At 56.1% G+C, this 26,531-nt stretch overlaps 6 non-coding genes across 6 annotated transcripts; all 6 read left to right on the top strand.

Annotated features, from left to right (window-relative positions):
• The first annotated feature begins 3,296 nt into the window (after positions 1-3,296).
• On the top strand, positions 3,297-3,368 carry TRNAG-UCC (transfer RNA glycine (anticodon UCC)). Its single transcript has one exon. It is a non-coding gene; the product is annotated as a tRNA-Gly (tRNA).
• An 11,359-nt stretch (positions 3,369-14,727) lies between these two features.
• On the top strand, positions 14,728-14,809 carry TRNAS-AGA (transfer RNA serine (anticodon AGA)). Its single transcript has one exon. It is a non-coding gene; the product is annotated as a tRNA-Ser (tRNA).
• A 1,575-nt stretch (positions 14,810-16,384) lies between these two features.
• On the top strand, positions 16,385-16,456 carry TRNAM-CAU (transfer RNA methionine (anticodon CAU)). The gene has a single exon. It is a non-coding gene; the product is annotated as a tRNA-Met (tRNA).
• A 3,553-nt stretch (positions 16,457-20,009) lies between these two features.
• On the top strand, positions 20,010-20,081 carry TRNAG-UCC (transfer RNA glycine (anticodon UCC)). Its single transcript has one exon. It is a non-coding gene; the product is annotated as a tRNA-Gly (tRNA).
• Positions 20,082-21,030: 949 nt separating this feature from the next.
• TRNAL-CAG (transfer RNA leucine (anticodon CAG)) lies at positions 21,031-21,113 on the top strand. Its single transcript has one exon. It is a non-coding gene; the product is annotated as a tRNA-Leu (tRNA).
• Positions 21,114-24,265: 3,152 nt separating this feature from the next.
• TRNAQ-CUG (transfer RNA glutamine (anticodon CUG)) lies at positions 24,266-24,337 on the top strand. The gene has a single exon. It is a non-coding gene; the product is annotated as a tRNA-Gln (tRNA).
• The last annotated feature ends 2,194 nt before the right edge of the window (positions 24,338-26,531 follow it).

The raw sequence follows: 26,531 nt of genomic DNA, 5'->3' as shown, positions 1-26,531 counted from the left end.
CCTTCTCTCTGCCACTGCCACCTTCTTTCTCCTTTGCCTTCTTAGGTGCCAGCACTCCCATAGTGCCCCTCGGCAAGGCAGACGGGTGGCTGTGGAGCAGCAGGCAGAGCTCCCCCCACAAGGAAGTGGGTGGCCTGTGGACACAGGCATTTCTCCCTTCCCATCCGGCAGCTCAATCCCAACTTCCCAGCCGCAAGCAGGGACCTCCAGGAATCTGCAGGTGGGGAGGAGGAGGACAAGGCTGCTGCTACTTTGGCAGACACCACTGCAATCAGCTTGACCATCTGGGGGGTTTCTCCATCCTAGTCAGTTTGCTGCCGTGCTCACTCGCAGCTCCAGCCAGGAGCAGGGCTGAGTAGGTATTCCCAGTGGGCACTGTATTGGCCATACGTGGCTAGGTGTTGGCAGTGGTGGGGAGAGGGGCTGCTGCAGGGTGGCCTCTGTGGGGAAGAGCTAAGGGGCTGCCCTGCACCACACACACAGCTGGTTCCAGGGGCCTCCACAACACTGAGCCATCTGCAAAGCTTGTGGCACCCGGGGCACCCATGCTGGCTGGAGCAGGTGGATATTCCTGAAGGAATTGCAACCTGCGGAGAAGGCACGCCAGTGAAGACCTTTCCTGATGGGCCTGAAGCCTGTGGAAGAGCCCACACTGAAAGAGATTTTCCTGTTCAGAAGCGCAGCATGTGGAGAACCCATGCTGGAGTAGTCTGCAGTGAAGGAGTGCAGCTGAGCCTGGAAAAATTGGGAGGCATGGCGGTGTTTTCTTTGTCTTCTCTTGCTCACTACAAGACAAAACACACACATAGCCTGAGACTTTCCCTCTCTTCTGGCTTCTCAGGACTGGAATTCAGTGCTGGACACCCACCCCCTCACTCCCACGTGCACATCAGCAGGTGCTCTGAACCCTAGACTGTACCCCAGGTCTGTGCAGAATCCGTGCCTGGAGCCCAGGCCTGGTTTGTCCAGTGTCCCGCTCCAACCCTGGGCAGCCCCTGATGCCAATCCACTCTCCCCACTGGCTAGTGCAGCTTGAGATTTCCTAGCAAATACCCCTCTCTCTCTCTCTCTCTCACACACACACACAAAACCACCCCATAACCCCCCCAAAACCAGAAAAGCACAGTCTGACAGAAATGAGCTAGGAGAAGAATGCAATGAAAACAAGACCAATCGCATTCTTGTTCTTCACCTGTCTGGAAAGGGTTTCCAGGATGAGTTGCTCCTTCCCCTTCCCAGGGATCGAGGTGAGGAGGACCAGCCTGCCGTTGCCCCCATTCTCCTTTGTGCCTTTTGGGAAGACAGGAGTGACAATGACTTTCTTCCTGGACTCAGGAGCCTCTCCCAGTTGTCGCGACCTTTCAAAGATAATGGAGAGTGGCCTCTTCTATGGGTCTTTCTTGGCTGAGTGCTTCACGTGCTTCCTGGCAGCAGGAAGATAGCACGGGTATCTGCAGGTGAGCTCCCTGTTACCTGAGTACCTGACTGGCCAGAAGCCAGAAGATCGCTTGCATGTTGACTGTGAGTCTGCCTCTGGCTCTGCAGGCAATGGGCCATCCACAGGAATATCGCTTGTGCTAAGTGCTCGTCTTCATTCCAGAGTGGATACCACTGCACGGTATATCTTTTCATATCCAAACACTTCTTGGTCCAAAGGAAGCGGACAGTCCCTGAGAGGGAGATCTGAGAACATGCGGGCATGACAGTGTCAAAAACGGCCGTCCGGCAATCACAAAGCAATAGGAGAACCCACGGGGAATGACGCTGTCAGAAGTTGCCTCTTCCCTTTGTTTAGCGAGTGGGGGCTTCCTTGCCTGACGTGCTTCTGGGTACACAGGTAGGGTTGGCTGGTCCTGGCAGCCAATCACAGGTCTGCCTGAGAGCAGGTGGGTACGACGGGGTCCAGAAATGGCTGTCAGCCAATCACAGAGCAGTAGGAAAACATGGTGGTTATGGTGCTATTTAATAAGAAAATGGCAGCTGAAAGAAAATGGTGCCCCCCGTGTATGTAGGGGAAGGTACGTCCTGGTCACGTGTACTTCATCATTCATCACTGCCGGCATGGGCATTCACCAAAGCAATCATCCATCACCAAAACCAGTGGCAGCACAAGGCAGATTTTAACCCAGGAACAGGTAATGCGCAGAGTCCTGCAACACAAATTGCTTACTGATTGCTGAGCTACTACTGCACACGTCTACAAGCTATGGACATATCCATTGCCTAGGAAGAAACCCAGGCTGGTTGCTGTGCCTTTTTAATTCAACCAAAGGGTACATCATGCAACCACATGTTAGCCCAGGACAGCGTGGTCGTGACTCCAACTGCGGCAGCCTCCGACCACGCTACCTCAGCGTTATGCCCTCTGGTATTCCCCATGGGCACTGTATTGGCTAGCCATGGCAAGGTTTTGGTAGTGGAGGGGTCAGGGGGTGCTGCAGAATGGCCTCTGTGGGAAGAGATAAGGGGCTGCCCTGTGTCAGACACAGCCAGTTCCAGCTCCACAGTGGACCCACCGCACAAGACAGCTGAGCCGCCGTCAACATTGGTGGCCCCTCTGTGAAAACATATTCCAGAAAGGGCAGAAAACGACAGGCAGAGAGAGGTGGGAGGAAAAAACAGAGTGGGTAAGAGCAGAGACACATCCTGCTTGGACAGGTAAAGGAGTTTGGTGTGAAGCACTGAAGTTGTCCCGGCACAGGGGAGAGGAAAGGCGATGTTTTGTGTTTGTCTTTTTGTTTCTCACTACTTGCATCCGTTTTAAGTGGCCAGGAATTGATTTTGCCCAAGTCAAGCCTGATTTTCCCACAAGAGTTTTGGCTAAGCCGTGTCCGTGTGTTTATCTTGAGCCATGAGATTTCTCATTGTGTTTTCAGTGCTCTGCATCGCCCTGCGGGTGGGGAAAGCAGTGAGCAGCTGGGTGGGCGTTTGTCTGTGCTTAAACCACCACAGGTACGTACACGCAAACGCACCTGCACCTGCATAGTACGTGCGCAGCTGGCCCACATATGAACGCAGATGGGGAGCGTGACCATTACCAGCATCCAGGAGCTGGAGTTTCCGTAGCCAACAGCTCAGAGGCAGAGAAGGACACCCACGTGCCAGCAGGTTGAGGTCGTGTGTATGTGTGCAGGGGGCTGGAAGGAGGAGGCGGGAGAGTCTGTGAAGCGGGGGAGCAGGCAAGAGGGCAGTTGGTGACCTGGCAGAGCAGGAGGCAGGCAAGAGTGGGACGTGGAGGAGCAGGAGGGAGGCCAGGCTCTGGGCTGGAGGAGCAGTAGGCAGCAGTGCATCCAGGAGCGTTGGTGGTATAGTGGTGAGCATAGCTGCCTTCCAAGCAGTTGACCCGGGTTCGATTCCTGGCCAACGCAGACCAGCTTTTCTTCTGCCTGGCTGCATCGTGCCTTCCCCATTTAGCAACAGCAGGCTGCAGGGGCTGCTTTATACCATTCTGAGATTTCAGGCAGTGTTGAAGCACTGCAGCAGGTGCCCAGAGAACCTTGGGATTCTCCATGCCTGGGTGTCACACTCAAGTTTCAGTGGGGCTCAGGCACTGTGCTACCTGCTCTAGCTTTCGGGCTAGCCCTGCTTTAGGCAGGCATTTGGACTAGTGACCTCCTGAGATGCCTTACAGTCTACCTCCTTCCATGAAGCAACAATTCCCAGAGAGCTGTGCCCTCCCTCCTTCCTCTACATCACGGGCAGTAAGTCAGCCTCTTCCCCGCAGGAAGGGGAACCCGCTCATTGCTTGGCACTTGGCGCATCTCCTGTCCTTTTGCCTTGACTCTCCAGACCCTTTCCCACACGCTGACCCCTTGAGACCGACACAGCATTCCCCCAGGTGTCGGTGTGGCACAGCCCTCCTTGCCCAGCATGCCCAGCCCTGAGCAGGGAAGAAGGAAGCACCCTTGCTGCCCCAGGAACCGTCCATGAGGCAGCGCTGCAGGCCAGGTGCTTGGCTTGCCATCCCCTGGGGCTCTGGAGGGAATGGAGGAAGTCACGGGAAAGGCAGACGTGTGCCTGAAGCCCTTGACAGGACACTGGCGTGCGTAGAGCCATAATTCACTGACGGTTCCTTTGGTTGCTCCCCTGAAGGAGTGCCTTGGGCTTTGGGAGATGTGTCGGAAGTGTGCTGCCCCTGTGCTGGGTAGTCCGGTTCCATGCGGTACGAAGCGCGTGTAGGAGCTGCGATCACCAGTCCGCAGCCCTTGGTGGGAGCAAGGCAAGGGTGCTCCCAGGATACATCTCCCCCTGCAGCAGTGCCAGGAGGAGGCTGGCTGAGGTGGGCTGGCTCTGGCAGCTGCAGGGTGCGGACCAGCAGCAGCAGCAGCAGCAGCGGGTCAGGATGGCTGAGTGGTCTAAGGCGTGTTGCGTTCAGGTTGCAGCCTCCCTGGGAGGCATGGCTTCGAGTCCCACTCCTGACAGGCTCTTCTCTCTGGCTGCCCCCCTTCATGGTTTCTCTCTCTTGGCCTCTCTCTTCAGTGGAGGATTCTTGCCCCTCTGGGGGCTCTGCTCAGCCTGCTGACCAGGTCTTGCTGCAGTCCCAGCTCCTGTAGAAGGAGAAATGGGCGTACCCATGCTGCCCCACCAGTAGCAGGTGGGTAGGCCTAGAACAGAATCATGGAAGGAGGAGAGCCCCTGGGGAACTCCACTTTTCCACTCTCCCCTACAAACGTGACATTCTGCATGCCTCTCCTCTCCCCTGCAATGTGGAGCTTTGGGCATTCTTCAAACATTCACCCACAAAATACTCTCTCCCTGCTTCTGCTTTACCCTTCAACAACCCTTCTGGTTGGAAGGAATTTCAGGGAGAGTGCATCCTCCTGCTTCAGGCAGGCTCCCACCAGCTGATCAGTGCTTTGTCCTTTTGGGTCATAAAATACCTTCAGGACAGACGTTTCACAGCCTCTCTGGACCCCTGTTCCCATGCTTAGGCACCCTCCGGGTGATCATCTGTGTTTGTGTAGCCAGTCACAAACCGCCTGCTCAACTTCTGACGATGGCGCTCATCCTCCAGCCATCGCAGTAGCCTCCTGGTAGGCACCAGGAGGCTCCTATTAGATCCCTGCTAAGCATTTTCTTCTCCCAGATGAGCAAGCCTTGGGTCCTCAGCCTATCCTCACAAGGCCAGAGCCCCCTGCCCTGACTATCCTAGCGATCCTCTGTGGAACATGCTCCAGTTTATCATCGCCATTCCTTGGTTCCCCAGATAGTCCTTCTCCCCCCGTTTTGGAGATGGGGCAACTTTTCCCTCTCCTTTGTCATCAGGGAGCTCCTCTGCCCTCTGCTCCCAAAGCTGGAGAGCCCCTGCGATGCATCCTTCCCTCTTTCAGGCCCAGTGGCACACTCTGTAGGTGGCAATCCAGGATGTGGCATTGACCAGCAGGATTTCAACACCCAGAAAGTTTCCCTGAGCTGGCAGTTCCTCACCAGCAAACAGGGACAGCACCAGTGGGAAGAGGGACAGGTGGGAGTAAAGGCCCACCAGTAAGAGGCCGATGCGGGCATGGCAGGCTCTCTCCAACACTGCTGACAGGACAGAGGCATCTTCACACAATCCCACCACAGGTTGCACGAGCACTGGTGGCATTTTTCAGAAGGACCCCAGTCAGGAAGTATGAGCCACAGAAGAGGTCCTCCTGTGCACACAGGAGGAGGAAGAGGAAGAGGGGACATGCACAGGGTGGTATCAGAGCATGCCGGAGCATGTCGGGGTTCATGCTGAAGGAGCTGGGATTGTTCATCCTGGAGAATAGAGGGTGAGGGGGCTTCTGCTATATTAAGGTAGCTCTCTGGCTTGCCAAGGCCTGCCCTTAGCCAGAAATTTCTTGGGAGTGCAGGACACAGGAGTGGCTTGGCCTCCTGCGTGAGCCAGCCTGGCCTGAGCTGCAGCTCCCAGGAGCTGGGGAGCTCTGGGAGATCTCTGGCTGCCCATTGAAGCCTGTAAGGGGGGCACAAAGTGTCCTCCCCGCAGTGTCCCGCAGGGAGGAGCAGCATCGGAGGCTGCAGTGGACGGAACATTTGCCGTGACCTTGAGGAAGCAAACAGTCTGGGGAGCACGGGCAGCCCCAGCAGGCAGTGCTGCCAGGAAGGAAACCAAGGACAAAATACCCCAAGCAAGGAAGCTGCCTTGTGGGCACTGGCACACACAACCCACTGGCCCAGAACCCTTTCTCCCCAAGTGCTGGGTGAGACTAGCAGAGCCCCAGGAAGACCCTCCATTGCTTGGAGAAACGCTGTCTCAGCCCCAGAAGGGACATCCCTCCTCCTGCAGCGGCACAGCTTCTGCATGGGAAGGGGCTGTCCACCTCTTTGCAAGACCTTCAGAGACTGGGCCCTGCTCTTGCTGCTCCCAGACACTCCTCCCACCCTGCTCGGTCCTGCAGATCCCAGGGATGGATGAGGAAAGCCCTCAGCGATGCTGCTTCTCTGGGACATGCTTTCAGATTTGTGACTCTGTGGAAATTCAACCCTTCTCCAGTGACTAGGTGTTTCTCACGCCCTCTCTGAATGTAACTCTCCATTTGAAATCTTGGGCTTGGGCACGGCAGCCTGGTCTGTCCTGTGGGTTCAGAAGCACCAGCTGCCAGCCCAGTGCTTTGGGCAGTCCAAAGGTACCAGGCGGTTGCGTCCTCAGTGTCCCGGGCTAAGTGTGAGATCCAGCAGAGTGTCTCCGCATGTGTGTCCTCCCGTCTGACTGCTGGGAGGAAGGGCCCTGCTCTCAACACACAGGCTCAAACCCTGCCACAAGGAGGATAGCTCCAGTGCAGCTTCTCCCCACTGTGTGCGTGGACCCTTGGCCAGGTGGACCCAGGGCATGTGGGAGAGCTGCCTTGAGCTAATAGTAGAATTCACCGAAGTCTGGACCAGTCTGGAGCAGCCTCAGGAGAGAAAAACCTCATTCTCACTGCGGGAAGGGCCGCTTTGGGGCAGAAGGGGACAGCGTGTCCTGCAAAAGAGGACCAGGCTCTGAAGTCAGCCAGGACTGTCCCAGCAGAGGAAGGCAGTCCAGCTTGTGCAACCCATAACAAGCTGCCTTGGGTCCTCCTGCCAGCTCTTCCCTCTGTTGAACCACATCCGACAGCGTGTCCTGCAAAAGAGGACCAGGCTCTGAAGTCAGCCAGGACTGTCCCAGCAGAGGAAGGCAGTCCAGCTTGTGCAACCCATAACAAGCTGCCTTGAGTCCTCCTGCCATCTCTTCCCTCTGTTGAACAACATCCCCTGCCCTCTCTCTTGGTCGCCCCCTTTGGCAAGGTCAGGAGCTTGGTTAGGACCGCAACCAAGAGTAAGGATATGTGGTTAGCGGCTGCTTAGTATGAGGTACAACGTGAGAACAGGACAGGCAATAACTCCATAACACGATTTAGTGGGCATGGATGATGGTTGGACTCGATGATCTTGAAGGTCTCTTCAAACATAAATGATTCTATGATTAGCAGCCTTGCCTTGCTGTCAGGGCAATGGTTTAATGCACTCTCATCTTCCGTCCTTTCCTGTGCTCCCAGCCCTGGGACTGACACCAGTGCCCCTTCTGCTGCCCTGTGCCCACCAGCCGTCTGCAGCTTTCCTGAGCACTGGACCTCGCCCCCTCTCTGCTCCCTTGGTCTTGATGGCTGCTCCTGGATGAGGGCGTCCAGCAGTGGCTCAGAGAATCACACAACACCTGAGGTGGAGAGCCTGCACTCCAAGCCTGGCTCAAAGCAGCCTCAAGTGGAGGAGGCTATTCAGGGCCTTGTCTGCTTGGATGTGGGACACCTCCAAAGATGGAGACGCTACAACACTCCCTGGGCAACCGTTTCCCGTCTTTCATTACCACTGTGTGTGGCAGTACTTGTATTCCCACCCCTGTCCATTGCTTCTGGTGCCATCCATTTCTCTGAGGCTTTTCTGTCTTTCTCTTGCCTGCTTGTTTATTTTTGGTGCTCTGGTATCAGTTCAGGGAGCTCCACCCACAACTGGCAGTGCCCCGTGCATGGGGACAGACTCACGGTCGTGGGAGAGAGCAGGTTCTCCCTCTGCCTTTATCCTGGGGTCGGCTGGGATAGAGTTTACTTTCACAAGGAGCTGGAGGGGGCCCAGCCAGGACAGCTGACCCGAACTAGCCAAGGGGGTATTCGATACCGTATGATGTCATGCTCAGTATATAACTGGGGGAGCTGGCGGTGGGGGGGTGAAGGGATCACAGCTCAGAAATGGGCTGAGCATCAGGTTCTGTGCGGTGAGCAATTGCACTGTGCGTCACATGCTTTATATATTCATTGGACAGCAAGCAGCCGTGTGGTGCTTAGTTGCCAGCTGGGCTTATCCCACGACATCCTTGCAGCTATGTTGGCGAACGGAGCGGGGAGGAGAACAAACCACCACGAGACTCCAGCGGTGCTGCACAGAGTCTTTAATGAGAAGGAGGAAATGCAGTGGCATGGAACAGAGACCAAGAAACACGTCTGCAGGGTTCAGGGAGGCACAGAGAATGGCCCATTTCCCAAGAACAAGCTCCAGGCAAAGCGCTTGCCTTTCCCCATTCCGATTGAGCCGGTGGCAATGCCAGCCCACCAAGAGCAGGCCCTAACTCCGGCACACTCCCTGCGTCAGCAGGAGGTTCAGCAAAGCAGAAGAGAACGAGCCCTTTCCTGAGGAGCTCAGAGCAAAGCAGAGCCACAGGAGACACGGCGAGGCCTGCAGTGCAGCGAGGAGCAGCAGGCACAGGTGCCTTCTGCCCGGTGGGATGAGGACACTCAGCCCACCTGCAAGCCGTGGCTACGCTCCTGCTGCTGCAGGATCCCTGTCTTCCTTGGTGCTCCAAAGGGGATGATCTGCTGGCTTCAGCAGTTCAGACCGCAGCGGGTGGGAGGCAGACACAGCCCTGACCCCCCCAGACCAAGGGAGCCCCCAGAAGAGATGGGAACCCCCCCGGCGCTGAGGGAGCTCCCAACAGCAGCTGACAGCGAGGATCCCACGGCTGTGCTCTGAGGGAAAGAGGTGAGGATGGGGCCCGGCAGGGTCACCACCACCGGAGAGGCCTGGATGGCCACCGTCGAATCAGCGCAGCGGGCGACACAGGGCTCACTGCAGCTGCTTGCAAGTGGGGTTGGGCCGGAGGCGCCGCAGGGCGTTGGGAGACAGGGTCTCAAGCAAGACATCTCTCGGCGAGGGAGGCAAAGCTGAAACACAGAGCAGGCAGGGAGCATGAACCTCAATAGCAGTCTGTCTGTCTTTTCCTCAGCTCTCTCCGTGGAGACTCTGTGGTTTCAAAACTCCCGGTACGCCTACGTTTGCCACGGCCCCCATTGTGCCCTCCGAGTTGCACGGCACAGAAAGGCTCACCCACTTTTGGAATAGGCCCCAGCGCAGTGGCTTTAAAGCGCCTGTGGAAAGACTGATCATACCCCATCTCCATTGTGGCTTTGAAGATGGCACTGGATGCACTTGGCCATTTGGTTAGAGACGGCCTCCTGCAGGTGCACGTTCTGGTGGGCAGATCCCCCTGCAGCTGAGCCCCATGGATCCCCTTCAGCTTGAATGAGCCCAGGTCTCCCCAGCCACCTCCCCCAAAAGGCAAAGAGATTGCAGCCCTTCAACAGTTGTATGGCAGGGCAAAGCTGAGGCAGCCCAAGTATCAGCCTCAGTAGCCACCAAGACAGCAGTTCAGCTCACAGAGAGAGATGGAGGGGACTCAGGCTTACCTTGCTCCTCGAGGAAAGGGAGGCAAGACAGGAGGATGCAGAGCCTGGAGCAGCGCAGGCTTTTATGCTGTGTCCCAGAGCCCTGGGGGACCCACAAACATTCCTTGCTCATGAAGCCTCTCCACACTTAGTAATTGCAGCTTGCCAAGGCCTCTCTGGTGATTAAGCCCTTGCCTCTTTCACTCAAAATGTTTTCCTCTCACTGCGTATCGCCTAACATCAATATAATTAATTTGTGTCCAGCTCTGCTAAAACCTATTTGCTCCGAGGTCTCAGGCTAGCTGTGCAGAGATTTTAAGTGACTGTGTCCTTCCACAGCTAAATTAACCCGTTTTGCTCAGCAAGGTCATCCCAGATGCCAAAGGCCTAGATGGCCTGCTTTTGAGCAGAGGCTGAGGGCAGTGAGCCAAAAGATCGTGGCTCTTTCTCCTGGGTCAGGGATGGGGGACCCATTCCATGCATTTCAAACTACAAAGGGACATCGGATCAGTCTCCCAGAGCACCTGGGAGTCACATGAGCCCTTGAGCAACCACCAAAAGGCACTGCCTTGGAAGACAGCAAATGCAGGAGGTTGCATAGAAGCACCAGTGGATTCAGGAAGGATGCTAAAATGTGTGGAAAATCCCATGACGAAAGCGGCACTTTGGGACTATAAGCTCTGGTATCCCTGGTACGCCTCAGTACGGGGCAACGTGTCCACTGAAGTCCACCGCAGGGTGACTCATGTTTGCCTGGAGTTCAGGGTTTTTCCCAACTCCTCCACATCATGATGACTCCCAGGTGCTCTGGGAGACTGATCCGATGTCCCTTTGTAGTTTGAAATGCATGGAATGGGCCAGCCCATCCCTCACCCAGGAAAAAGGGTTGTGAGCTTTTGACTCCCTGCCCTGAGCCTCTCCTCAAAAGCAGGCCATTGAGGCTTCTGGGATGACCTTGCTAAGCAAAACAGGTGAATTTGGGCGTGGGTCTCTTTCAGAGAAGGAAGCGGGCATCTCTTTGATCACAAAACCATGCTGTGGTAGAGCCTGATGAGCGTAAGCTAGGTCCTCCTGGCTGTCACTCCGGCCCACAGGGGTCTTCCTTCCAGCCCACAAAGGACTTCCTTTGACGTTGAGGTTTGCCACATCCCTGGTGAGACGAGGCTCTTCTCCCATATGGGATTGTGCAGTCTTGATGTTCTGCTTAAATTTACTCACAGTCTCGTGTGTGTCTACTAGGTGTTGAGATGCTTCATGAGCAAGGAATGTTTGTGGCCCCCCCGCCAGGGCTCTGGGACACAGCATAAAAGCCTGCGCTGCTCCAGGCTCTGCATCCTCCTCTCTTGCCTCCCTTTCCTCGAGGAGCAAGGTAAGCCTGAGTCCCCTCCATCTCTCTCTGTGAGCTGAACTGCTGTCTTGGTGGCTACTGAGGCTGATACTTGGGCTGCCTCAGCTTTGCCCTGCCATACAACTGTTGAAGGGCTGCAATCTCTTTGCCTTTTGGGGGAGGTGGCTGGGGAGAGCTGGGAGGAGGAGGGCTCTTTCAAGCAGAAGGGGATCCATTGGGCTCAGCTGCAGGGGGGTCTGCCCACCAGAACGTGCACCTGCAGGAGGCCATCTCTAACCAAATGGCCAAGTGCATCCAGTGCCATCTTCAAAGCCACAATGGAGATGGGGTATGATCAGTCTTCCCACAGGCGCTTTAAAGCCACTGCGCTGGGGCCTATTCCAAAAGTGGGTGAGCCTTCCTGTGCCGTGCAACTCGGAGGGCACAATGGGGGCCATGGCAAACGTAGGCGTACCGGGAGTTTTGAAACCAAAGAGTCTCCACGGAGAGAGCTGAGGAAAAGACAGACAGACTGCTATTGAGGTTCATGCTCCCTGCCTGCTCTGTGTTTCAGCTTTGCCTGCCTCGCCGAGAGATGTCTTGCTTGAGACCCTGTCTCCCAACGCCCTGCGGCGCCTCCGGCCCAACCCCACTTGCAAGCAGCTGCAGTGAGCCCTGTGTCGCCCGCTGCGCTGACTCGACGGTGTTCATCGAAGCCTCCCCGGTGGTGGTGACCCTGCCGGGCCCCATCCTCACCTCTTTCCCTCAGAGCACAGCCGTGGGATCCTCGCTGTCAGCTGCTGTTGGGAGCTCCCTCAGCGCCGGGGGGGTTCCCATCTCTTCTGGGGGCTCCCTTGGTCTGGGGGGGTCAGGGCTGTGTCTGCCTCCCACCCGCTGCGGTCTGAACTGCTGAAGCCAGCAGATCATCCCCTTTGGAGCACCAAGGAAGACAGGGATCCTGCAGCAGCAGGAGCGTAGCCACGGCTTGCAGGTGGGCTGAGTGTCCTCATCCCACCGGGCAGAAGGCACCTGTGCCTGCTGCTCCTCGCTGCACTGCAGGCCTCGCCGTGTCTCCTGTGGCTCTGCTTTGCTCTGAGCTCCTCAGGAAAGGGCTCGTTCTCTTCTGCTTTGCTGAACCTCCTGCTGACGCAGGGAGTGTGCCGGAGTTAGGGCCTGCTCTTGGTGGGCTGGCATTGCCACCGGCTCAATCGGAATGGGGAAAGGCAAGCGCTTTGCCTGGAGCTTGTTCTTGGGAAATGGGCCATTCTCTGTGCCTCCCTGAACCCTGCAGACGTGTTTCTCGGTCTCTGTTCCATGCCACTGCATTTCCTCCTTCTCATTAAAGACTTTGTGCAGCACAGCTGGAGTCTTGTGGCGGTTTGTTCTCCTCCTCCCTCCGTTGGCTACGCGCTCTGCAAGGAGGAGCACTGGCTTCTGTCCCAATCTCTACCAGCAGTTGTGGGTGGAGCTCCCTGAACTTAGAGCAGAGCACCAAAAAGCCTCAGAGTCATTGAGCACGAGTCTGTAACCTGGTGATCACGGCCCTGTGGGGCCAGTTGCCAAACTGTTCATTGTGAAAGTTAATAGAGACCTTTTGAATTAACTTTTCAGTCCTCTCAATTGTTGTTCACAAAATCATACGAAAAACAGTCATGGCACTTCTCTCTTTCATTGGTGTTGTGGAAAGAAACTCCAGGGGATAGGTATGGAGTGGAAAGCAGAAAAGCCCTTCTTTTCATGGCTGGACGTAGGCAGTGTGACTGCAAAATGGGGTTAGGCTGGGCATTTCACTAGGGAACTGAGCATGCACAATCACGAACCCCCTCTTCGTAACTCCACCTACTTGTCGAACTGCTATTGGCAGGGCGGGAGTCTGTATATATTGTGCTAACACGCACCCCGCATACAAGCCCACTGTCCAGACTGCGTTTTGACTGTCAGCACAGCAAAACCATGCTTTTTGCTTTAAGCAGCCCTGGAATCAGAGACTTGAGAAGCTTTAGGTAGAGAGTCTAGCTGTGAGAGGCTCCTTGTGGTGCCCTTGGCCCACAGGCTGTAAGCTGCAAGAGAAATGAGAGTGTCTCAGTTCTTACTTACCAGGAACATCGTTACATCCAGTTCCAGTAAACTTCAGGATGCCTCTGCAATGCCAGAGCCTGGACAGGTTAGGTCAGCCTCTCCAGGGTGACTTCAGATCTGACAGACAGGCCTCTGAGCCATTATGTAAGGAGCAGGCCTCCTGCCACCACACAGCCCAATTGCCTTGCTGGCCTCATGAAGCACAGCCTGTCCCTTGACCACCACCTAGGCATTATTGATCTTCATCTGTACCCTGCCATGGCAGCATGCTTGTCTTGACAGGTGCAACCACCAGCAGCAGCAGCAGGTGCAGTTCTGTGCCAGGCCAAAAAAAGCCTCCCTCCTGGCTCCTGTACCAGCACTGCAGTGAGGAGCCCAGCCTGGAGCCCTCCCAACAGGCAGAAAGCACTGGCCTCAGGCGGTCTCAAGGCTGCAAGGAGGCAAGGGGACTGGCTTGAAACCCCAGGGGAAAGCTGGGCATTTTCTGAGCAGAAGAGCCTGCCTGCAGAAGATGTAAGGCACCCACCCTGGAGCCAGCCTGAAGAGACATCTGTCTCTTGGCCAGGAATCAAAGCTGGGTCAACGGCTTGGAAAGCAGCTGTGCTCACTAATATTCCAGCAATGCACCTGTGGGCAGTGCTGCCTCCTGCTCCTCCAGATCAGAGCCTGGCCAGCCTCCTGCTGTTCCACTTCACAGACTGGCCGGCCTCCTCCCTCCAGCCCCCCTCCCCCCCCACACTTCCTCAAGCCACTCCTCATGCTCAGCCTCTCAACTGCAACCACCTCCCTCCCTTGCTCTGCATGCAGTCAGACACTGCCAGGTGCACCACCTCCACACTGCCTCCTTAACACCATTTTCCTGCTCCAGAGCCAAGACAGAAGGGGAGCCACTTGCGTCTAGTGGTGTAAATTACCGCTTTTGTGGATCGTTTGATATTTTGGTCCTTGCTCAGGAACTGGACAAGGCTTGCAGTGGTGGAAAAAAGCTCTGCACATACCTATTCCACCAAATCAAGCTCTCCCCAGTCTCCCTCTAAGTCACCCACACCCCCCATTTATTCTCCCTTTGCCCCTCCACGCTTTTGCTCAGCCAGTCTCTACCTTGCCTTTTCCATGGATCTCTGCCACTCTCGCAAACCATTGCCCCTACACACCAACAACCTGCACGGCGGTCATGGTCTGTGTTCAAGGGCAGACGCTGCCCTACGTCCCCAAGAGGCTGGAAGTGCTGCCAGGAGATCACCATCTGCCCTGCAGCAGTGTCCCCGCCGTAGTGCTCACAGCAGGCTTGGAGGCCCCCTCAGATAAATCTGAGAGGCAAAGTGGGGTCTAATATCTCGCCTCACCCTGGTTGTCTCCACCCAGCTGCCTTCTCTTCTTCCCTGGAAGCAGCAGAGACACCAGCTGGGGGGTGAAACCATCCCCCCCTCCGGTGGCAGGATATCCCAGATGCCCGGCTGAGGACAAGGCGCTGGGAGCTTCAGCTGTAGCCCCTGGGGTTACGCCTCTCAAGGCCTCTGCAAGGCTGGCAGCAGGTGCCCGTCATGCTCAGTGCAGGTCCCAACTGCAAATCTTCGAGTGGAGCCTAGCCCTGAAACTCCCAGGGAGCCGGGTGTCATTGCACAGGGCACGTGATCAGCAGGGCAGAGAGGGCTGGAGCAGGTAGTTGTGGCCGAGTGGTGAAGGCGATGGACTAGAAATCCATTGGGGTTTCCCCGCGCAGGTTCGAATCCTGCCAACTACGGGGCGCAGTTCCCTTTTGGGCTCCCTGCAATTGACCACGCTGCAGCCAGCAGTGGGACTCAGCTCCACACTGTGCCTGGCGCCCAGGGACTCAGTGAAAGCCCTTTGCCTACAGCACTTGTCTGCGCCTTCCCCCCACCACCTCAGAAATTCCTGGATGAAAGGGAAATCCTGCTCCCATTGACAAGGTAGGCAGGTTGGGGAAGAGAATGGACCAGTGCCGAGTACCAGCCATGACAAGAGGTCCACCGTTGTTGGCTCTTGAACAGAACTTAAGAGCCTGATCTCACCTCAGACCTCATGCAGAACAACCCTACCAGCTGTCTGTCCTCCCTAGGCCTGAACCTACAGCAGCTCACCTCCAAAGACAGCCTGCACAGCATGGCCCTCATTGCTAAAGATGAAGGGGAGACACCTCCTGGATCTGAGATCTTGCCAGCACTCACAAAGTGCCCCTCACTTTAGGTCTTACAAAGGCAGACTGGTGTGGAGCAGCAGGCAAGGGGTGGGGGTGGGGGGAAGGGAAGGGGCCAGTGCCAACTATGAGCTACAGAATGGGAGAGCACAGCACAGCACAGCACCGGCAGGGCAAGGCCCTCACCGCTGGTGTGAAAGGCAAGGCACCAACTGCTCGACAACTTGCTTAGAAGAACGAACACTGCCTAGGACTAAGGGCTTTTACCTGAGCGTCAACGTCACCTGACGACCCAACCTAGACTGGTTCTCACTGGCTGACAAAACCCCATGCAGATGATAAACCAATGGGAGATTTGTCTTTCAAAAAAACCCCGGGTATACAGCCACGGCCAGAACAGCAATCATCCTGAATCTAGTATAAAGCCCCTCCACCTGCACGGGACATTGGTTTAGAAGAATGAAGATTAACACCCCACAGAGCATCTGTCCACACCACCTGCCCGGGAGAAGCAGATACTGATCTTGGGAGCAATAGTAACTGATTAGCCCACCCCTTAACATGAGTAATTTGATTGGTTGACACAACTGTATTGTAAACATATACCAAACCTGCTTTCCTCTATCTCGGGGTCCTCCATGCGTTAGGCTGGGGCTCCAGCCAAATGTGCACAGCCAAATTAGGAGTATTAGTTCCCTTGTGGTAATTCTACGCTTGGTGATGCTAAGCGTCCTTGTCTCCGTCCTCGGCCAGCAAAGAATGGACGTTGACACCGGGCACAGTCCCACAGCCCCCTGGGAGCTGGACTTCTGGGCAGGGTGGCAGCCCTCCTGAGCTCGCTGGAGAGCAGCTGCCCTCTGCCCTGCAAAGCAACAAGGCTGCCCCCTCGCTCCGGGGTTTCCTCCAGTGCCTGCAGAGCCAGCTTGGGTGGCCAAGAAGAAAGTCCCCATGCAGGGTTATGGGCAGGAGATGTGGGGAGAAGGGCAAGGCAAGGCCCTTGAGCTACCCACCCCAGGCCCAAAGGAGGTGAACTTTGCAGAGAGCCCATTTTCTGGCCCGCGTGAGGGCACAGGACAGAGGAAGGGAAGGAGGCATGAGGGCTGGCAGTGCCAGGGAGCATCAAGCAGGGCTGTGGGAGGTGCCGTCAGAGGTGCTGGGGGGAGCAGAGTGGCGCAGCGGAAGCGTGCTGGGCCCATAACCCAGAGGTCGATGGATCGAAACCATCCTCTGCTAATTGGCCCTTTTATTCCCTCCTCCTGACAGCCGCTGCCCCTCCCAGCAACTTTTAACCTGCACTGCTCTAGCTCTCTGGGCACCCATGGCCCTCCTGTTCTGTCAGTCCCTTCTCTCTGCCACTGCCACCTTCTTTCTCCTTTGCCTTCTTAGGTGCCAGCACTCCCATAGTGCCCCTCGGCAAGGCAGACGGGTGGCTGTGGAGCAGCAGGCAGAGCTCCCCCCACAAGGAAGTGGGTGGCCTGTGGACACAGGCATTTCTCCCTTCCCATCCGGCAGCTCAATCCCAACTTCCCAGCCGCAAGCAGGGACCTCCAGGAATCTGCAGGTGGGGAGGAGGAGGACAAGGCTGCTGCTACTTTGGCAGACACCACTGCAATCAGCTTGACCATCTGGGGGGTTTCTCCATCCTAGTCAGTTTGCTGCCGTGCTCACTCGCAGCTCCAGCCAGGAGCAGGGCTGAGTAGGTATTCCCAGTGGGCACTGTATTGGCCATACGTGGCTCGGTGTTGGCAGTGGTGGGGAGAGGGGCTGCTGCAGGGTGGCCTCTGTGGGGAAGAGCTAAGGGGCTGCCCTGCACCACACACACAGCTGGTTCCAGGGGCCTCCACAACACTGAGCCATCTGCAAAGCTTGTGGCACCCGGGGCACCCATGCTGGCTGGAGCAGGTGGATATTCCTGAAGGAATTGCAACCTGCGGAGAAGGCACGCCAGTGAAGACCTTTCCTGATGGGCCTGAAGCCTGTGGAAGAGCCCACACTGAAAGAGATTTTCCTGTTCAGGAGCGCAGCATGTGGAGAACCCATGCTGGAGTAGTCTGCAGTGAAGGAGTGCAGCTGAGCCTGGAAAAATTGGGAGGCATGGCGGTGTTTTCTTTGTCTTCTCTTGCTCACTACAAGACAAAACACACACATAGCCTGAGACTTTCCCTCTCTTCTGGCTTCTCAGGACTGGAATTCAGTGCTGGACACCCACCCCCTCACTCCCACGTGCACATCAGCAGGTGCTCTGAACCCTAGACTGTACCACAGGTCTGTGCAGAATCCGTGCCTGGAGCCCAGGCCTGGTTTGTCCAGTGTCCCGCTCCAACCCTGGGCAGCCCCTGATGCCAATCCACTCTCCCCACTGGCTAGTGCAGCTTGAGATTTCCTAGCAAATACCCCTCTCTCTCTCTCTCTCTCTCACACACACACACAAAAACACCCCATAACCCCCCCAAAACCAGAAAAGCACAGTCTGACAGAAATGAGCTAGGAGAAGAATGCAATGAAAACAAGACCAATCGCATTCTTGTTCTTCACGTGTCTGGAAAGGGTTTCCAGGATGAGTTGCTCCTTCCCCTTCCCAGGGATCAAGGTGAGGAGGACCAGCCTGCTGTTGCCCCCATTCTCCTTTGTGCCTTTTGGGAAGATAGGAGTGACAATGACTTTCTTCCAGGACTCAGGAGCCTCTCCCAGTTGTCACGACCTTTCAAAGATAATGGAGAGTGGCCTCTTCTATGGGTCTTTCTTGGCTGAGTGCTTCACGTGCTTCCTGGCAGCAGGAAGATAGCACGGGTATCTGCAGGTGAGCTCTCTGCTACCTGAGTACCTGACTGGCCAGAAGCCAGAAGATCGCTTGCATGTTGACTGTGAGTTTGCCTCTGGCTCTGCAGGCAATGGGCCATCCACAGGAATATCGCTTGTGCTAAGTGCTCGTCTTCATTCCAGAGTGGATACCACTGCACGGTATATCTTTTCATATCCAAACACTTCTTGGTCCAAAGGAAGCGGACAGTCCCTGAGAGGGAGATCTGAGAACATGCGGGCATGACAGTGTCAAAAACGGCCGTCCGGCAATCACAAAGCAATAGGAGAACCCACGGGGAATGACGCTGTCAGAAGTTGCCTCTTCCCTTTGTTTAGCGAGTGGGGGCTTCCTTGCCTGACGTGCTTCTGGGTACACAGGTAGGGTTGGCTGGTCCTGGCAGCCAATCACAGGTCTGCCTGAGAGCAGGTGGGTACGACGGGGTCCAGAAATGGCTGTCAGCCAATCACAGAGCAGTAGGAAAACATGGTGGTTATGGTGCTATTTAATAAGAAAATGGCAGCTGAAAGAAAATGGTGCCCCCCGTGTATGTAGGGGAAGGTACGTCCTGGTCACGTGTACTTCATCATTCATCACTGCCGGCATGGGCATTCACCAAAGCAATCATCCATCACCAAAACCAGTGGCAGCACAAGGCAGATTTTAGCCCAGGAACACGTAATGCACGGAGTCCTGCAACACAAATTGCTTACTGGCACACAGCATGGAATGTGGCAGATGCTCATATCCGTCCAACTTCTATAGACCAAGAAACTTGTGCTAGAAATGATCCACCTGGCCTATTGGAACATTATATAGACAGAGAATTGTTACCCTAGCATTGCCTGCTTTTTACTTGCTGATTGCTGAGCTACCACTACACACGTCTACAAGCCATGGACCTATCCAGTGCCTAGGAAGAAACCCAGGCTGGTTGCTGTGCCTTTTTAATTCAACCAAAGGGTACATCATGCAACCACACGTTAACCCAGGACAGTGTGATCGTGACTCCAACTGCGGCAGCCTCCGACCACGCTACCTCAGCGTTATGCCCTCTGGTATTCCCCATGGGCACTGTATTGGCTAGCCATGGCAAGGTTTTGGTAGTGGAGGGGTCAGGGGGTGCTGCAGAATGGCCTCTGTGGGAAGAGATAAGGGGCTGCCCTGTGTCAGACACAGCCAGTTCCAGCTCCACAGTGGACCCACCGCACAAGACAGCTGAGCCGCCGTCAACATTGGTGGCCCCTCTGTGAAAACATATTCCAGAAAGGGCAGAAAACGCCAGGCAGAGAGAGGTGGGAGGAAAAAACAGAGTGGGTGAGAGCAGAGACACGTCCTGCTTGGGCGGGTAGAGGAGTTTGGTGTGAAGCACTGAAGTTTTCCTGGTACAGGGGAGAGGAAAGGCTGTGTTTTATGTTTGCCTTTTTGTTTCTCAGTACTTGCATCTGTTTTAAGTGGCCAAGAATTGATTTTGCCCAAGTCAAGCCTGATTTTCCCACAAGAGTTTTGGCTAAGCCGTGTCCGTGTGTTTATCTTGAGCCATGAGATTTCTCATTGTGTTTTCAGTGCTCTGCATCGCCCTGCGGGTGGGGAAAGCAGTGAGCAGCTGGGTGGGCGTTTGTCTGTGCTTAAACCACCACAGGTACGTACACGCAAACGCACCTGCACCTGCATAGTACGTGCGCAGCTGGCCCACATATGAACGCAGATGGGGAGCGTGACCATTACCAGCATCCAGGAGCTGGAGTTTCCGTAGCCAACAGCTCAGAGGCAGAGAAGGACACCCACGTGCCAGCAGGTTGAGGTTGTGTGTATGTGTGCAGGGGGCTGGAAGGAGGAGGCGGGAGAGTCTGTGAAGCGGGGGAGCAGGCAAGAGGGCAGTTGGTGACCTGGCAGAGCAGGAGGCAGGCAAGAGTGGGACGTGGAGGAGCAGGAGGGAGGCCAGGCTCTGGGCTGGAGGAGCAGTAGGCAGCAGTGCATCCAGGAGCGTTGGTGGTATAGTGGTGAGCATAGCTGCCTTCCAAGCAGTTGACCCGGGTTTGATTCCTGGCCAACGCAGACCAACTTTTCTTCCTCCTGGCTCCACAGTGCCTTCCCCATTTAGCAACAGCAGGCTGCAGGGGCTGCTTTGTACCATTCTGAGATTTCAGGCAGTGTTGAAGCACTGCAGCAGGTGCCCAGAGAACCTTGGGATTCTCCATGCCTGGGTGTCACACTCAAGTTTCAGTGGGGCTCAGGCACTGTGCTACCTGCTCTAGCTTTCGGGCTAGCCCTGCTTTAGGCAGGCATTTGGACTAGTGACCACCTGAGATGCCTTACAGTCTACCTCCTTCCATGAAGCAACAAGTCCCAGAGAGATCTGTGCCCTCCCTCTGCACCATGCGCAATAAGTGAGCCTCTTCCCCACAGGAATGGGAGCTCAGTCGTTGCTCTGCACTTGGCGCATCCTCTGTGCTTTCACCATGACTCTCCAGCCCCTTTCCCACAGACTGGCTCCTTGAGATCGGCACAGCACTGACCCAGAGGTTGGTGTGGCAGAGCCCTCCTTGCCCAGCCTTCCCAGCTCCGAGGAGGGAAGAAGGAAGCACCCTTGTTGTCCCAGGAACAGTCCACGAGGCAGGACTGTGGGCCAAATGCTTAGCTTGCCATCTCCTGCGGCCCTGGAGGAATGGAGGAAGTCATGGGAAAGGTAGATGTGTGCCTGGAGCCCCTTGACATGGTGTTGGCATGTGCAGAGAAGTAATTTGTGATGGTTCGTTTGGTTGCTCCCGTGAAGGAGTGCCTTGGCCTTTGCAAGGAGATGCCCCTGTGCTGGCTACTGTGCAGTCCTGTAGTGCGTGTAGGTGCTGCAGTCACCTGTCAGCCGCCCTTGGTGGGAGCAAGGCAAAGGTGCTCCCAGGATACATCTCCCCCTGCAGCAGTGCCAGGAGGAGGCTGGCTGAGGTGGGGTGGCTCTGGCAGCTGCAAGGGGGTAGAGCGGCAGAGGCAATACTGATTGAAGCAATGGGTCAGGATGGCCGAGTGGTCTAAGGCGCTGCATCCAGGTTGCAGTCTCCCTGGGAGACGTGGGTTCGAGTCCCACTCCTGACAGGCTTGTCTTTCTCTTGCTTTCCTTACCCCCCCGAGGGGTTGGCCTTGCTCCTCTAGGCGTTCTGTGGGTTAGGTCTTGCTGCATATCCCAACCGCCACCACTGCCGGTGGCTTAGAAGAGAAATGCTGCTAGAGAGTCCCTCTGCAGTTCCTTTTTCCACTCTCCCCTATACAACGTGCATTCTGCATGCCTCTCACCTAGATTGTGGACCTTTGGGCATTCTTCAAACATTCACCCACAAAATCCTCTCTCCCTGCTTCTGCTTTCCCCTCCAACAACCCTTCTGGTTGGAAGGAATTTCAGGGAGAGTGCATCCTCCTGCTTCTGGCAGGCTCCCACCAGCTGATCAGTGCTTTGTCCTTTTGGGTCATAAAATACCTTCAGGACAGACGTTTCACAGCCTCTCTGGACCCCTGTTCCCACGCTTAGGCACCCTCCGGGTGATCATCTGTGTTTGTGTAGCCAGTCACAAACTGCCTGCTCAACTTCTGACGATGGCGCTCATCCTCCAGCCATCGCAGTAGCCTCCTGGAGTAGGAACCAGGAGGCTCCTATTAGATCCCTGCTAAGCATTTTCTTCTCCCAGCTGAGCAAGCCTTGGGTCCTCAGCCTATCCTCACAAGGCCAGAGCCCCCTGCCCTGACTATCCTAGCGATCCTCTGTGGAACATGCTCCAGTTTATCATCGCCATTCCTTGGTTCCCCAGATAGTCCTTCTCCCCCCGTTTTGGAGATGGGGCAACTTTTCCCTCTCCTTTGTCATCAGGGAGCTCCTCTGCCCTCTGCTCCCAAAGCTGGAGAGCCCCTGCGATGCATCCTTCCCTCTTTCAGGCCCAGTGGCACACTCTGTAGGTGGCAATCCAGGATGTGGCATTGACCAGCAGGATTTCAACACCCAGAAAGTTTCCCTGAGCTGGCAGTTCCTCACCAGCAAACAGGGACAGCACCAGTGGGAAGAGGGACCGGTGGGAGTAAAGGCCCACCAGTAAGAGGCCAATGTGGGCATGGCAGGCTCTCTCCAACACTGCTGACAGGACAGAGGCATCTTCACACAATCCCACCACAGGTTGCACGAGCACTGGTGGCGTTTTTCAGAAGGACCCCAGTCAGGAAGTATGAGCCACAGAAGAGGTCCTCCTGTGCACACAGGAGGAGGAAGAGGAAGAGGGGACATGCACAGGGTGGTATCAGAGCATGCCGGAGCATGTCGGGGTTCATGCTGAAGGAGCTGGGATTGTTCATCCTGGAGAATAGAGGGTGAGGGGGCTTCTGCTATATTAAGGTAGCTCTCTGGCTTGCCAAGGCCTGCCCTTAGCCAGAAATTTCTTGGGAGTGCAGGACACAGGAGTGGCTTGGCCTCCTGCGTGAGCCAGCCTGGCCTGAGCTGCAGCTCCCAGGAGCTGGGGAGCTCTGGGAGATCTCTGGCTGCCCATTGAAGCCTGTAAGGGGGGCACAAAGTGTCCTCCCCGCAGTGTCCCGCAGGGAGGAGCAGCATCGGAGGCTGCAGTGGACGGAACATTTGCCGTGACCTTGAGGAAGCAAACAGTCTGGGGAGCACGGACAGCCCCAGCAGGCAGTGCTGCCAGGAAGGAAACCAAGGACAAAATACCCCAAGCAAGGAAGCTGCCTTGTGGGCACTGGCACACACAACCCACTGGCCCAGAACCCTTTCTCCCCAAGTGCTGGGTGAGACTAGCAGAGCCCCAGGAAGACCCTCCATTGCTTGGAGAAACGCTGTCTCAGCCCCAGAAGGGACATCCCTCCTCCTGCAGCGGCACAGCTTCTGCATGGGAAAGGGCTGTCCCTTTCCCCGTGCTCCAGCCCCTGGAGTGTGGGGGGGGTCCCTCCACCTCTTTGCAAGACCTTCAGAGACTGGGCCCTGCTCTTGCTGCTCCCAGACACTCCTCCCACCCTGCTCGGTCCTGCAGATCCCAGGGATGGATGAGGAAAGCCCTCAGCGATGCTGCTTCTCTGGGACATGCTTTCAGATTTGTGACTCTGTGGAAATTCAACCCTTCTCCAGTGACTAGGTGTTTCTCACGCCCTCTCTGAATGTAACTCTCCATTTGAAATCTTGGGCTTGGGCACGGCAGCCTGGTCTGTCCTGTGGGTTCAGAAGCACCAGCTGCCAGCCCAGTGCTTTGGGCAGTCCAAAGGTACCAGGCAGTTGCGTCCTCAGTGTCCCAGGCTAAGTGTGAGATCCAGCAGAGTGTCTCCGCATGTGTTTCCTCCCGTCTGACTGCTGGGAGGAAGGGCTCTGCTCTCAACACACAGGCTCAAACCCTGCCACAAGGAGGATAGCTCCAGTGCAGCTTCTCCCCACTGTGTGCGTGGACCCTTGGCCAGGTGGACCCAGGGCATGTGGGAGAGCTGCCTTGAGCTAATAGTAGAATTCACCGAAGTCTGGACCAGTCTGGAGCAGCCTCAGGAGAGAAAAACCTCATTCTCACTGCGGGAAGGGCCGCTTTGGGGCAGAAGGGGACAGCGTGTCCTGCAAAAGAGGACCAGGCTCTGAAGTCAGCCAGGACTGTCCCAGCAGAGGAAGGCAGTCCAGCTTGTGCAACCCATAACAAGCTGCCTTGGGTCCTCCTGCCAGCTCTTCCCTCTGTTGAACCACATCCCCTGCCCTCTCTCTTGGTCGCCCCCTTCGGCAAGGTCAGGAGCTTGGCTAGGACCGCAACCAAGAGTAAGGATATGTGGTTAGCGGCTGCTTAGTATGAGGTACAAGGTGAGAACAGGACAGGCAATAACTTACAGAGGCAGACTGGGAGGCTGTCCAACATGGGGGTGAAGGGTGGCAGCAGCAGAGACCGCAAGTGCAAGCATCGAGCCACAGATCGCTGAGCCACGAATGTAGTCTGCAAGGTGCAACGTTGAAGAGCTTCAGCTGGAAAATTCATAAACTAGTCTAACGAGGAAAAGGCAAGATTCTCCCAGGTTACCAGCCTGGGTCTTGTAAGAGAGGGCGTGCCAGGCTTGCACAAAGTGCTCTGCCACTCCCTTGAAAGATCCTGTGAGCAGAGGGTGGCCTGGTGGCCCTGAAGGAGGCTGCACTTGCTGATGCCCAGGGAGATGGAGAGACTGCCAGGCTCAGCCAGGAGCACATGGCTCGGCAAGGGTGGCCACAGGGGAAAGACCACACCTGTCCAGGAGGTCCCATGGTGTAATGGTGAGCACTCTGGACTCTGAATCCAGCGATCTGAGTTCAAATCTCAGTGGGACCTTGAGCTTTTGGCTCCCTCAGGGCTTTCCTCAGCGTGCTTGCACATTTAGCTCTCTACGGCTACCTGAAGGGGGATTGTAGTGAGGTGGGTGCTGCTCTCTTCTGTCAGGTGGCTGGAGATAGGATGAGAGGAAAGGGCCTCAAGTTGAGGCAAAGGAGATTTAGGTTAGCTATTAGGAAAAAAATCACTACTGAGAGGGTTGTCACACATTGGAATAGGCTGGCCAGGGAAGTGGTTGAGTCACCATCCCTGGAGGTATTCAAAAGGCGAGCGGTCGGTCGGGGTACTCCATAACACGATTTAGTGGGCATGGATGATGGTTGGACTCGATGATCTTGAAGGTCTCTTCAAACATAAATGATTCTATGATTAGCAGCCTTGCCTTGCTGTCAGGGCAATGGTTTAATGCACTCTCATCTTCCGTCCTTTCCTGTGCTCCCAGCCCTGGGACTGACACCAGTGCCCCTTCTGCTGCCCTGTGCCCACCAGCCGTCTGCAGCTTTCCTGAGCGCTGGACCTCGCCCCCTCTCTGCTCCCTTGGTCTTGATGGCTGCTCCTGGATGAGGGCGTCCAGCAGTGGCTCAGAGAATCACACAACACCTGAGGTGGAGAGCCTGCACTCCAAGCCTGGCTCAAAGCAGCCTCAAGTGGAGGAGGCTATTCAGGGCCTTGTCTGCTTGGATGTGGGACACCTCCAAAGATGGAGACGCTACAACACTCCCTGGGCAACCGTTTCCCGTCTTTCATTACCACTGTGTGTGGCAGTACTTGTATTCCCACCCCTGTCCATTGCTTCTGGTGCCATCCATTTCTCTGAGGCTTTTCTGTCTTTCTCTTGCCTGCTTGTTTATTTTTGGTGCTCTGGTATCAGTTCAGGGAGCTCCACCCACAACTGGCAGTGCCCCGTGCATGGGGACAGACTCACGGTCGTGGGAGAGAGCAGGTTCTCCCTCTGCCTTTATCCTGGGGTCGGCTGGGATAGAGTTTACTTTCACAAGGAGCTGGAGGGGACCCAGCCAGGACAGCTGACCCGAACTAGCCAAGGGGGTATTCGATACCGTATGATGTCATGCTCAGTATATAACTGGGGGAGCTGGCGGTGGGGGGTTGAAGGGATCACAGCTCAGAAATGGGCTGAGCATCAGGTTCTGTGCGGTGAGCAATTGCAGTGTGCGTCACATGCTTTATATATTCATTGGACAGCAAGCAGCCGTGTGGTGCTTAGTTGCCAGCTGGGCTTATCCCACGACATCCTTGCAGCTATGTTGGCGAACGGAGCGGGGAGGAGAACAAACCATCACAAGACTCCAGCTGTGCTGCACAGAGTCTTTAATGAGAAGGAGGAGATGCAGTGGCACGTAACAGAGACCAAGAAACACGTCTGCAGGGTTCAGGGAGGCACAGAGAATGGCCCATTTCCCAAGAACAAGCTCCAGGCAAAGCGCTTGCCTTTCCCCATTCCGATTGAGCCGGTGGCAATGCCAGCCCACCAAGAGCAGGCCCTAACTCCGGCACACTCCCTGCGTCAGCAGGAGGTTCAGCAAAGCAGAAGAGAACGAGCCCTTTCCTGAGGAGCTCAGAGCAAAGCAGAGCCACAGGAGACACGGCGAGGCCTGCAGTGCAGCGAGGAGCAGCAGGTACAGGTGCCTTCTGCCCGGTGGGATGAGGACACTCAGCCCACCTGCAAGCCGTGGCTACGCTCCTGCTGCTGCAGGATCCCTGTCTTCCTTGGTGCTCCAAAGGGGATGATCTGCTGGCTTCAGCAGTTCAGACCGCAGCGGGTGGGAGGCAGACACAGCCCTGACCCCCCCAGACCAAGGGAGCCCCCAGAAGAGATGGGAACCCCCCCGGCGCTGAGGGAGCTCCCAACAGCAGCTGACAGCGAGGATCCCACGGCTGTGCTCTGAGGGAAAGAGGTGAGGATGGGGCCCGGCAGGGTCACCACCACCGGAGAGGCCTGGATGGCCACCGTCGAGTCAGCGCAGCGGGCGACACAGGGCTCACTGCAGCTGCTTGCAAGTGGGGTTGGGCCGGAGGCGCCGCAGGGCGTTGGGAGACAGGGTCTGAAGCAAGACATCTCTCGGCGAGTCAGGCAAAGCTGAAACACAGAGCAGGCAGGGAGCATGAACCTCAATAGCAGTCTGTCTGTCTTTTCCTCAGCTCTCTCCGTGGAGACTCTGTGGTTTCAAAACTC

This window comes from Accipiter gentilis, chromosome 10, assembly GCF_929443795.1.
Source record: "Accipiter gentilis chromosome 10, bAccGen1.1, whole genome shotgun sequence".
NCBI classification, from domain to species: domain Eukaryota; kingdom Metazoa; phylum Chordata; class Aves; order Accipitriformes; family Accipitridae; genus Astur; species Astur gentilis.
This window is presented reverse-complemented; position numbering and strand designations above follow the sequence as displayed.